The sequence below is a fragment of the Anas platyrhynchos genome, chromosome 10 (assembly GCF_047663525.1).
Source record: "Anas platyrhynchos isolate ZD024472 breed Pekin duck chromosome 10, IASCAAS_PekinDuck_T2T, whole genome shotgun sequence".
Taxonomy (NCBI): domain Eukaryota; kingdom Metazoa; phylum Chordata; class Aves; order Anseriformes; family Anatidae; genus Anas; species Anas platyrhynchos.
The window spans coordinates 20,614,242-20,626,456 of NC_092596.1; the positions used below are offsets into that span (position 1 = coordinate 20,614,242).

At 38.8% G+C, this 12,215-nt stretch overlaps 1 protein-coding gene across 1 annotated transcript in view; it reads right to left on the minus strand.

Annotated features, from left to right (window-relative positions):
• Nucleotides 1-11,798, minus strand: part of PCDH11X (protocadherin 11 X-linked) — a 482,091-nt gene extending 470,293 nt beyond the window's left edge. The window contains exon 1 of the mRNA XM_072043192.1: nt 11,200-11,798. The gene's annotated coding sequence lies outside the window, so the exon portion shown is untranslated. The remainder of the gene's footprint in view (nt 1-11,199) is intronic.
• Between the last annotated feature and the right edge of the window lie 417 nt (nt 11,799-12,215).

The window sequence follows — 12,215 nt, forward strand, 5'->3', positions numbered from 1 at the left end:
CAAAATAAAACTAAAAGGTGTTTCACAGATCAAAAGCAGTACTTTAAACTGTATTTAGAACAGCACTCTAGAAAGGCAGTGAACAGATGACTTGCTGAAGTGCGAGCTTGTCTTTAACCTAAGTTCAAGGAGGCCTCCAAAATTACATCAGATAGCACACACTGAGACAGGAATAGCAAACAATGTTAAGATCCAAGTTCAAGAACAGAAATAACAGCTCTCTCCTGTTCTCTAGCAGGTTCCTCTTCCTGTCCCTCACTTCTTCACTACTCCTTGAACAATGAGATCCACAAGGATATAGCAAGCTCCTGGATTTGAGCAAAAAAAAAACAATCAAGACAAAGGGAAAAGGTATGTCCTACATGGAAGAGTTAGTGGCTTTCTCATGGAATCAGAAAAATTCAGGTTGGAAGACTTGTCTGGAGATACAGTCTAGCCAAACCTGCTCAAAGTTTCTAAGTTACATTAAGATGCTTAGTGGCCTAGTCTAGTTTCATTAGATCTGAATTTTTCCAAGGGTTCTTCTTAATATTATTATTTATTTTTAGAATGCGAAAACAAAGGAGAAAGCACTTCAATACTTCTTTTGGTTTACTACCAACATTACCTTCTCTTTGAGCTTCAAATAATTCACACCTAACCCAGGATGAATTTTATTGCTAAGAAACACAGTTGAAAACACTGCTCTAGATTCAGGAAAATAGAAAACTGATCTAGTGCAAATTAGTATGCATAACCCAGCCTGAAATCACACTGGCATCAAGGACAGAATGCAACTCTTCAATTTGAAAGAAGAACTCAATAAAACTAGGGCTCCCATCATAAAGCTGAGTAACATCTCTATAATCTGAGAAAGAAACTAGCTGTTGCCAACACAGAAATGACTTGACAAGTTTCTCCCCCCAAAATAGTTACAGCTGAGGTTGTAAGAACTACAAGAGCCGAAGCTCTATTTATTAAAAGAAAGAGAAGAAAATGACAACTGTGGTCTGCAAGATGATGCCATCCTTAACCCCTTCTTACAGATCAAAAAATATTCTATTAAAATTTATAATTGCCTCGGCAAACAAACAAAGAAATATCTAAGCATGTCTAATAAGCGTTCGGCTCTTCAGCAGGTACTTTACTACAACAGTAACTTTCTGATGCCGTTTGCAAAAGAACATGAAATTTTGACTTCACTATTCATTAGAGGCTTCTTACACTTTGCCTTACAAATTCAGACAAATTTGTAAGGTCATGGCGATACATATTCCTTATATATACATGTAACCACATGGACAGCATTTAAAGAGATGTTCAGATACAATTATCACTTTAACCACTAAAGTGTCCTAAACTGTTCAGAAAGTAGTTTCTGTTCCTGTTTGATACATCCATCAACCACTACCTTGCAGTTTGGTCAGTAGCAATGACTTTTATTACAGCAATGATTAAATAAAGACATAGATCCAATTCTCTGAAGTGACTGAATTTTTAGAATTTAGTTAATCTCACAACAGCTATACTATACCACCCACCAGCTTCATCTAAATCACTTACTCTAAACTTTTTTTCAATGATTTCTTTAAAGCTTTTTTAGTGTTTGTAATACAATAAAACTTACTGTACCTGCCAAAATGAATTACACATAAGGAACTGAGACTGTAAATGTTTTTTTTGCAGACTGATGTTGCACTATTTTTGATTCAGCCATGAATTTTAAATATTTATTTTTGTTAAGTATAGTGCAATGAAAACACCAACTTAATATATTAAGGAGATTCGTAACAAAATCCAGCATTTTTAATCTTTTGTCAGACTTAACAGGAAAGCATTCTATTTGTTTATATTTTCACAGTGACATTAAACAACAATAGCCAAAACCTGAAACTTGCTTTAAGTTAGCAAGAGAAAAAGTACCTTTAGCAAGCAGTTACTGAACAAATTGTGTAATACCTTACAAGAAAATAAGCAGTCCCACATAGCATTAATATGTTGTTAATAAAGGTTTATTGGTAATTTTAAAATAACCTACATTGTGATTCAGAAGAACACTACTCAAACACAAAATGGGAACCAAATTCAATTCATTTTGTCATAAACTTCTTAGTGAATTTAAGCTGTGTAACGCAATACAATCACAAAAGGACTGTCTTACTGCAACAAGTTCACAAGCACGTTTACCTTTTTCTCTAACTTAAGACAATAAAAATGATTTCAGGTTTATTATAGTCTATATAGGGTGGACTAAATAAAAACTATTTGAGCTATTGTAAATTTATATGCATTTAGTGAAAAGTAAAAGAACTGACAGAAATCAACCCCTCCTCCTCTGTATTAACTTCTGTTTATCGTCTCAGTTAGACAAACTGGATTTTAAAGTTCTGACAAGCAAAAAGTAAGTGATCTCTCTTTTTGACTGAAACACATGCTTAGAGTGATCATCTTAAAATAAATATAATCAGAAATTTTTCCAGTGCTGGATGTTCAGCTTAGTAACAGTGAATCAGGGTGAATCTTCTGCTTTCACACCTCTTTCCATCACGCATGAAGATGTAAAGAAACAAAACTGAATCCAACCACATTTCAAACAATGGTCAAGCACAAATACACCTCCATGTCCAAAACTGTGAAATAAATTGCCTAATGGATGGAAGCAGAAGAAAGAAGGTACAAAACTGTTTAGAACTGTTCCTGTTTAGGTACAATCACCTCAGGTACTCTGTAAACTTGATTCTGAAGGCTGCGTTCAAGTTTAACACAACTTTAAAGGCTGGTCAATGCTTAAACTCTGTTTGGTGAGCCATGAAATACAGAATGTGAAAAGTAATAGGTCCCAATCTAACAAATCATGATGCCATATAGTCTTAATAAAAGAGATACATTTCTATCACAGTTTTTCTAATTCTTCTGCTCCCCCTTCTCCTCTTTTCTGTTGAAGTATTTTAAATCTACTTGAATAGAGCAGAAAGAGTAAGAAGGACAATCATCCACTTTACATGTTTATTCTGTGCAACTTCGGTGAAGATTGCAGAGGTTTAACTTATGTCCATAGTTTGCTTTTAGTTTTTGGGTAGAATTATTGCACTTGATTTACACCATATTTTAAATACCTGATGCTGACTAGTTTTAATATCTTTAATACTGAAGAAATATAAGAAAACATGAGTGAGGTGCAAGTTGTTACTATAACTAGTCTTCAACAAAAATGGCAATTAAAAAAAATCTTTGAAATAAACAAGCTTTAGATTGTTTAAGAGGCAAATTCACTTTGAAAATAGGACTTTGTGTATCCAAACTGTGAAAATCCTTTTGAAAAATAGACCTGCCTCAGTTGCATGATAAAACTCATTAATTTCCTGATTCTCAACTTCCATTAAGAAAGTAAATTCAAAGATACATTGTTCTCAAACAACCTAGAGAAACTAAGATTCTTTCTTTAACATTAACGAGTATGAACTCTTTATTATCTTATACTCATTTCCTCATTGTTTTTTAAAAAGAGTTTGAGATTATTTGTAAATATAATAATAATATAAAAGCTTTAGAAATATAATAATAATATAAAAGCTTTCACCAACATATTAAATTAATACTTCTACAATATTATGCTCAAATAAACAAGTTAGTCATGTTAAAGTAGTGAAAAGTAGTGGACACCACATAAATTTATTTTCTTTTCAGGGGTAGGAGAAGAAAGCAAGAATTTTTAAACTCTTTCATTAAAACATTCAAAAGCAAACAACACCCAAACTCTTTTGAGAGTCATTTGTATTTAGTCACCAAGAAAATCTCTTCCTTGAGCACACAGGGTTCAGATTGTTCAGTGATGCTCATATGTCTCAGTACTGACACAGAAGTACAGATGGAAGATATTACTGGTTTATATCTCATCATAAGACCATGGATGCTTGACACATCATAACCTCATTCCCCAGTTAAGAAAACAACAGTTTCTGACTACACACTAGTAACACATTTCTTTGACAAAGACTATTAATGTCTTTTCTTTCTGACTAACATGCACTCGCTTGAAGTGGTCATTTTTTTTTCCCCCTGATATGCCAAACATCTTTTGGAGGTTATTTTCCTCTTAGTTGAAACACATTGAGTTATAAACTCATCTCAAACATACTTTTTATTATGCTTTAAGTGTACCTTCAGAGCAGTTCTTTAAAATTTTTTTCTTTTAATATGTAGATAAAGCTAAACTCTGAAAAATGTAAACTGATAACTGCACATGGTCACTAAAAAAAAAAAAAAAAAAAAAAAAAGAAAAACTGATAGGCCATGATTCTGTAGACTTTTTAAAGACAAGTTCTGTTAAGAAAGCATGGTTCAGTGGTGTTCTCCTGGACGTATTGTCTTTTCAAAGGGCATATATATATATATATATATATATATGAAGAATGTAAGAATTACCTAACAGCATGCAAATACCAAGAATATTATATATAGTTGTTCTGAAGTCACCAGTACTCTAGATTATATACAAGTTTTACACTAATTTTCCACTAACTAACACAAAGTGTTTGGTTTACTTTTTCTCCAGTTTTCTTTAAAAGTCATGAAATTACACATCTCCTGAACATTAATTTTAAAAATGAATTATTATTAGAAAAAGAATTATCGTTTTTTATGTAATAATTCCTTTTTAATGATAATACTTCTGCATATATACAAGCACTTAACTAATGTCCTGTAGCAGAATTCAGATAACAGAAAACTGACTTGAAGCCCTTAGTAGATGTCTATTCATTCTGGTAAAGTCTCACTTGCAGGCAAGGCAGAAACATGGACAGAAAATGAGTTTTATGCATTTCATTCCCAATTTTCATCCCCAGAATTATTACTTTGCTGTTGTAAATTAAGATCTGGAACATAAGGTACATTGCAACATACATCTTCTAAGGGTCAATTAAATGAGTGACAAAATAAAGCCGTTACTCCCTTTAATGGTAGCTTTAGTTTCATGACTTACACCTTGTTTACATTTACAAATTACTTGCAGCAACTATAATTTGAACAAGCTGCTACAGCAAGCTTTAGGTTCCAAATTATTTGAGTCCAGAACTATATATGCATGTTGCAGTTCCTATTACATCATGATTTAATGGTGAAGTTCCTCTGCATTTTTTCTACTAAGATTTAGGGAATGCGATGACACACGCTTCCCCTATTTAACACTGACAACTGTAATACTTTTGTCGTAAACATCATAAGTGTCTGATTAACATCTCCTTCCCATTTGTGAAACCAGCCTGCCCCATGACACATGCTTCTTATCGAAGCTACCCTCCCCTGCAGGAAGAAAAAAAACAACCAACCCTACCACATACCAAAGCAAAACCAGCTATTAAAGCGACCTGTAAGCCTGTCAGGACACATGGTTTCATAATTGTTTGTCAAGAGACAGGAAGAAACGTATTTATATAATTATAGAAGTAATTACAAATCATGCACAATTGACTAAACAAGAGTTTAAACTATGACTTCCACTAGCAGACATAAAACTCATTTCCTTCTCAAAGTCAGGCAACCTCCTTTCTTAGGAGGAATATCAAAAGAGATTACCATCTAATGAAATCTACTACAGACTAAGAGGTAGGCAGGTGCCTTTGTTTATTTATTTATTTTGGTATCTTAAGTTTTTCCCTACCCTGCATTGTAATGGAACCTGTATTTGTGTCATCCCCAAATAATTTCTGTTTTTGTTCTGGTGGGCAACTATGCATGTTACGTGCATGCTGGAAACAAGACTGTGTGGCTTTCCAGGTATCATGATGATAGATCCAGCAGATGGTAGCTTTCCATACATACACCTGTTAATTTAACAAGGTAGCATAGAGCAGAAACTATGATGGTGTAAGTAGCTGGTTAAATGAAATACTCTGTGCCTAAAGCATTGCAAAGTTCTACGTGGATTTTTTTCCTATTTAGTATGTATTTCCTGCTACTTTGGTAAAGCTCATGCAATTACTAATTAGATTCTTACAAAAATAATAAAACTATGTCCTTAAGGATGCAACATAAACACTGCAAACTACATCACCAGTGACATCTTATTTCTAGACCAGTTCAGAGGAAGAAAATCATTCCCTAAACAGCCATGTCAAATCAAAGCAGTATTCAACACAAAACATTCCCCTGGCAGGTAAATGAAGCAGGCTAAGTTTCTTAGCAGAGCTCAAGTTTCTTAGTTGTATTTAACCCCAGAGTGATGGATTTTAAATTCAATGGCCCACCTCCACTTACATTTTCACTACTGAAATCCGAAGACTGCAATAATTTCAATGTTTATGCGTCTCTCTGAGAACATATTTAGCTGTCTGCTGATCAGGTAAGCTAGGTCCACTTGCAATGAAATAATCCTTGTGGAGTATGTCATAACTTACATGAAGGAAAATAGCAGTAATTTAAAAAGAACTTCCCCTGAAAAGTACTTGCTGCTTAACAGCTGAAGTTCTGCCATCCTTGCAAGCAGAAATCCTATACAGCAATACCTTCGATACCATATTAACATGTTTAACTTCTAAGCAAGTGGCAGAAGTTAAAGTATGTTATGTTTTGTAATGTAAGAAGCAATTATTCAAGGCACTGTTCCAACAGAAATGTTTTCACAGACTGCAAGAAGCTTTGACTCAGATTCTGTTGGATCAAGAAGACTAAGTCTTACGTTATCTAAGAGAGAACATTTATTTTCTAAGTGTACCTGAAACATAGCAATATTCAACAGGATATTAGAAGCAATGATACAGGCAGGACTTCAAATAAAAAGAATGTTTAATTATGACAACTTCAGAAAACCCTTTATAGTTTCTTATTTACTGTCAAAACTACCATGATTTGATTGTACCTACAGATTACATTCCATGCTCTTTTAGAGCTATATTCTGGTTTTTATATTAACTTTTACTGGATTTCCATTAAACTTCCCCTGCAAGTGGAGTAAGTTCTTCCTTTCCATTCAGGTCTAAAATCTTACTGCACAATTACAGAAAAATAGTGTTTTTTGTCTCGATTTAGACAATAGTTTTGTTCTAAAAAGTTTTTTAAAAATTAATATTATAATCATTCACTTCTGCCAGACAAAATAAATGGTATTATTGTCACTCAAAATGTATTTTCCACGTATTTGACTATTGCTCACAATACAACACCTCAAAGACAATTTTAAGGACAGTTTAAACTCTTCTTACAGAGGAGCTTTTTTTTTTAAAAAAAAAAAAAAAACAACAAAAAACATGCAAAGCTATAGGAGCTTTTATGCTTCCTGGCAAGTCACTCCACTAATTCAGAGACTGTAAATGAAAAAGACTGTCTTCTAAACCTATTTTCCTTATTTTACCATTGGATAATGAGAATGGGAGTCCCCCCACAGATCTTAAGGGAAAATCAAATTCCCACTTCCACCCTAAATTTCTTGCTTCATATTACATGCCTTTATATATGCAGGGAGCAGGAATTTTCAGAAGTGGCAAGAAAGATACGGTCACCACTACTTCACCACGCTAAAAACAAACAACTGCTATAAATTCCTTCTTACTGATGTCACCGCAGAAAGAGGTAATTGGGACAGCAGACTATTAATCTCCCTTATCAATTTTTAAGTGATAAAAATCTTTCATTCAAACAACACCATTTATTCCATCCGCTCCAAAATACTTGGACTACAGCAAGCTATATCTGGAACCTGCCCACTGAACACTGGTACTACACAGAACACAGGACTGTAACACTGAATCCATGTGTATTTTCAGCCTGTCACTTCTAACCCAAAATACACATGAAGAGGTTATAAGCATTCACCTACTTTGCAGAGATGAAGCAACTAGTTCACTGCTGGAAGACGACCAACTGAGACAGGCACTTGTAAAAGATTCTGGGATGCTCTGGAAGAAAGGGGGCTCCATGTAAGTGTAAGCTGACCATTAGTACCACTTCCTGCACATGTGATGGAAGGGCATGATTTCTGCAGTGGTGTTCTCAGGTGAACCACCTGGAAAGCATACTTTAGCACCAGCATCCCCCAAATACTTTTATCACCCGTGTCAGACAATCAATGTTAATCAAAACCATCTTGTCCTTTTTAACTTATTGAAAGCATAACTTGACAGACCAAGACAAGGGGTTTGGAGTTGTGTTTTGTTCTAACTTCTCAGAAGAAATAACTGGAATAATGCCAAAGGCATCAGTTCTAATACAACCTCAGACTGAACCAGTAAATTGAGATCTAACTAATTCCTGTTTTGAGCCAGTGCCGTTCTACTTGGAAAACCCTGTTGCCTGCTTAGTGATCGCAGACCCCTTTAAAATCCAGGTATGAACACCCACCTTGTTCTACAGGGTTTCTAGATCTGAAAGGGATTTTTTTTTTCCCTTTTCATCTCTACGTTTTTCAGGCAGGGCATTACTTTCTACTAAGCTTTCTATAAATTCAACTTGATTGTGCTATGTTAGCAAATGCCAATTGTTATACTTCATAGCTTAGCATATCTACTTTTTTTTTTTTTTTTTACACTATATGAATGTGTTTAACTTGAGCTTAGAGCCTGTCTTTAAAAGTTAAATTACTAAACAAATGGGTATTTTAATGGAAAGACCAACATAATTCTTAACTATGGGAGTATGAATGGCTCCAGCATAAGATTACACAAGTCCACGTAGAATACAAATGCAATACAGGACCACAGGTTCAGATCTTTGATCTCCTTTTTTGCAGAGGCTGTGATGTATAAAGCCAATTCCACTGAGCAGACAGTACTACACTGAATATAAATTATCCTTTAACTATAGCAAGGCTCACACTTGAAGAAACGCTGCAAGGATGAACAATGCAGCCATGAAGCAGTAAAGAGTTCTTCTGTAAAAATATACAGATCCAGATCTGCATGGATAACCACACTTCTCAAAAGATATTTTTTCCTCAGCTGTTACTTGGTAAAAATTAGAGTCACATCTGGAACATTCATACAGAAGTAAAATTAATCAATGACTTAATGAATTATTCCCATTAAGAAATGAGCTAGGAATACTTGCTTTATTTTCCAGATTAAGCATCATTCCCCTCAGCAGCCTAACAGTTGGTCTTGAAATGTAGATACCACCAGTCTCACCTGAACATGGCTTGATATTTAAGCACATCTTCTCCACATATCTCTTTGGAAGAAGATCCTATTGCCCTATTGCCTATTGAGCTAACATGAAGCTCCCTGGAGTATATCCATGAACATTCTAAACCCATCTCTTACATACCATTCACAAGAAGTCTCCTTTTGCAAAAAAAAAAAAAAAAAAATGCTTAAGAGGAATTCAATACACTTAAGCTTATTTTCTTATTTCATTATTTTAAATAAATAAATTCATGCTTTTTTTTTTTACACTAAATACACAGCACAAGAGACATTCAACAGTGGAGATACTAGCTCTGATTTTGCAGACAACTCAAACAGGAAAACAAATTACTTGTTAAAACCTCAGATATTTTGCTTTGTTCTACATAATTTTATCATTAACCAGCTCTTCTGCAGTTACAGAGATACTGAGTATCCCTACAGTATCCTTATCTCTTTTGTTTATTTAAGTTATAATTTAGGTGGTTCTAAGAATTGGTTCTTTCCCAGTCCATGATGTTTATTCGTGCAACAACTTTCTTTGTGTGCGTGAAAATGGCAGTAAATAAATATGCAACTTATCTCTTATCTCCTTTGACCTATGCAACCTGACAGATCAACGCTACTTCCACCGCTGAAAAGAGAAAAGTCAAGATTTATCTTTGGCTTAATCTTTCTGTTCTCTTTGGGTTTCCTTGGTTTCCTTTCAATAAGGCTTGAAGAAGGTGCTCTTTGTGGCTCAGTTTTCTACGCCAGAATAAAATTCAGCAAAAAAGAAGGCAAGGGTAAGTTGATATTATCTACTGTCCTCAGCCCTGCTTTGGTTCAGTAAACTTGAACATCTTCTCCCCTCCTTTGCCAATTGAGATAAGCAGCAACAATTACTCAAAATGCATTATCAACTCAAGCTCAGAAAGACAAGATCAGACGAGTCAAGTCCCTCTCTCTCAAGCTTACAGTTTCTTGTAATATCCGAAGGGGCAAATAAGTCCCTGTTTGCCTCCTGTCAGATAACTTGGAGCTACTTCTTAAAGGCAACTATGTCAAGGTTGCAAAAAGGAAAATGAGATAAATCCTCTGCTTTCCAGATCGCCTACAAGGTTTCTGCTCATAACCAGCAGGCTGTAGGCTTCGTGCCATAATGTCAGAAGTCATAAATGAAGCATCCTTCCCCAAATGCTAAGTAATATTTTATCCTTGCCTTTCTGTGTTCTCCTCTTCCCTTGCCTTTCTGTGGTCTCCATAGCTGAAACCAAGTATTCATTGGACATCACTGCAGTGCCTCTCTAACCAATTCTAACTGCATCCGGAGCTCAAGTAAATTAAAATATTTCAGCTTGATCTGTGTTTTATCCCATTCCAGTACTTCATATATACAGCAACTTTAAGCTTACAGATATCTCTCCATGGTTTAAGAAAATCCTTCAATCAAAGAACTTCATTTACAATCCAGCATAGTTTCTGCTCTCCCGTCTCCCCACAGCAGATAGGCATTTTGATGCAATCCTCATTTAATGCAATCTCCATTACAGGATTATGATCACATCAATAAAATACTCCATATGTTTTTTTTTTTTTCTTCTCTTTCTCCTTTTCCCCATCTCCCTCTCTCATTAACACCAGACACTCTTATCTGGGGGGGAAATAAAAAAAAATAATGATAAAAATTAAAATTAAAAAAATAATCATAAAAAAATCCGACACCCCAGCAAATCAAACAGGACGCTGAGATGCTCTGGGGAGGCGGTGGGGGGAACACATCCAACAAAATGTAACAGCCAGTGCCAGCCGCCCGTCAGAGGCAGACCGCGGGTCTCCCCGCTCCTGAGCCGTGCAAGTTGGCTCCCTGTCGTCGCTGCGAGCACAGACCATCAGCGTTATGGTAGCGGAGCAGCAATAAACACATCTTTGCGATCGCCTGTGCGCTCCATGTGCTTTCCAGGGGAGCAGACTTGCATTTCACTTGGTCGGCTCCGTGCCATTCACGCCTCTCCGGAGGCACCGCCGATGCCCTGCTGAAGGGGGGAGGGAGGTTGGGGGGAGGGTGCCGGACAGAAGGTACAACACAAAAGGGTGCGAAAACCCCTCTGTCGCCCCTGCTTACCTTCAGTGCCGTGAGCGCCGAGGCCGTCCCTCCAGCCGGGCTGCTGCGGAGGCTGCCCCGCCGCACGGGCTGCTCGCTCCCCAGCGCGGCGGCTCCTGCTCGGCAGCGGCCGCAGGCGGCTCCCGCATAGGGAGCGAGGCCGAAAGGGGAAGGAGGAGGAGTGGGGGAAAAAAGGAAAAAATAAAAAATAATAAAAAAATTGGGGGTTCCTAACTTTTAGGTAAGCCTGAGTTTGTTTTATTTCTGTTGGGTTTTGCTGCCTATTGGCTTTCGCAGCCGGCGGGAGGCAGGGACGGCGGTGGCGGCCCCGCACGGGTCCGCAGGGGTCCCGCCGCCCGGCCAAGTTGCGCGGGGATGCTCGGCCCGAGCCGCGCAGAGCGGCGGAGCCCCGAGGGCAGCGGGCAGCCGCCTCCCGCCCGCGGGGAAGCCGCCGGTGCCGCCGCCGGGCTCTCCCCTCCCTGCCGGGGCTAAGCTGCGGGCGCAGCGGCCCTGGAGGGCGCGGGCAGCGCTGCCAGCGGCGCCCCGAGCCCGCCCTGTCCCGGCGGCGGCGGCGGCTCCGGCTCCTCCGGCTCCGGCTGGGCTCTGCCGCGGCCGCCCGCGCCCCGCGCCGCCGCTACCGGCCGGCCCGCCCCGCCGCTGACATCACCGCCACGGGGCGGGGCGGCGCCGGGCCCGGCCGGGCGCCCCCTCCCGCAGGATCCCCCCGGAGCCGCCGCTCCGCCGCCTCGCCAGGGGGCGGCCCCTGCGGGGTTGGGGCCGGGGCGCCCTCCGTCACGGCCAGGCCGGGGGCCTCCGGCTGCCCTAGAGGCTCCGCGGGGCTCCGCTGCGCCCCGGGGCTGCCCTCGGCCGGGGGCTGCGTGGGGCAGAGCGGCCGGTGAGGAGCGGCCGTGAGGAAACCCACTCGCAGGGAGAGCTCGGCGTCCGCGCTGGGTTTAGTGACTGGGGGATCCTGAGTTACTGGCAGCGCTTTGCTAGATGCCTGCAGTAGGCACTTCTTAGTGAACACGGCAATTATT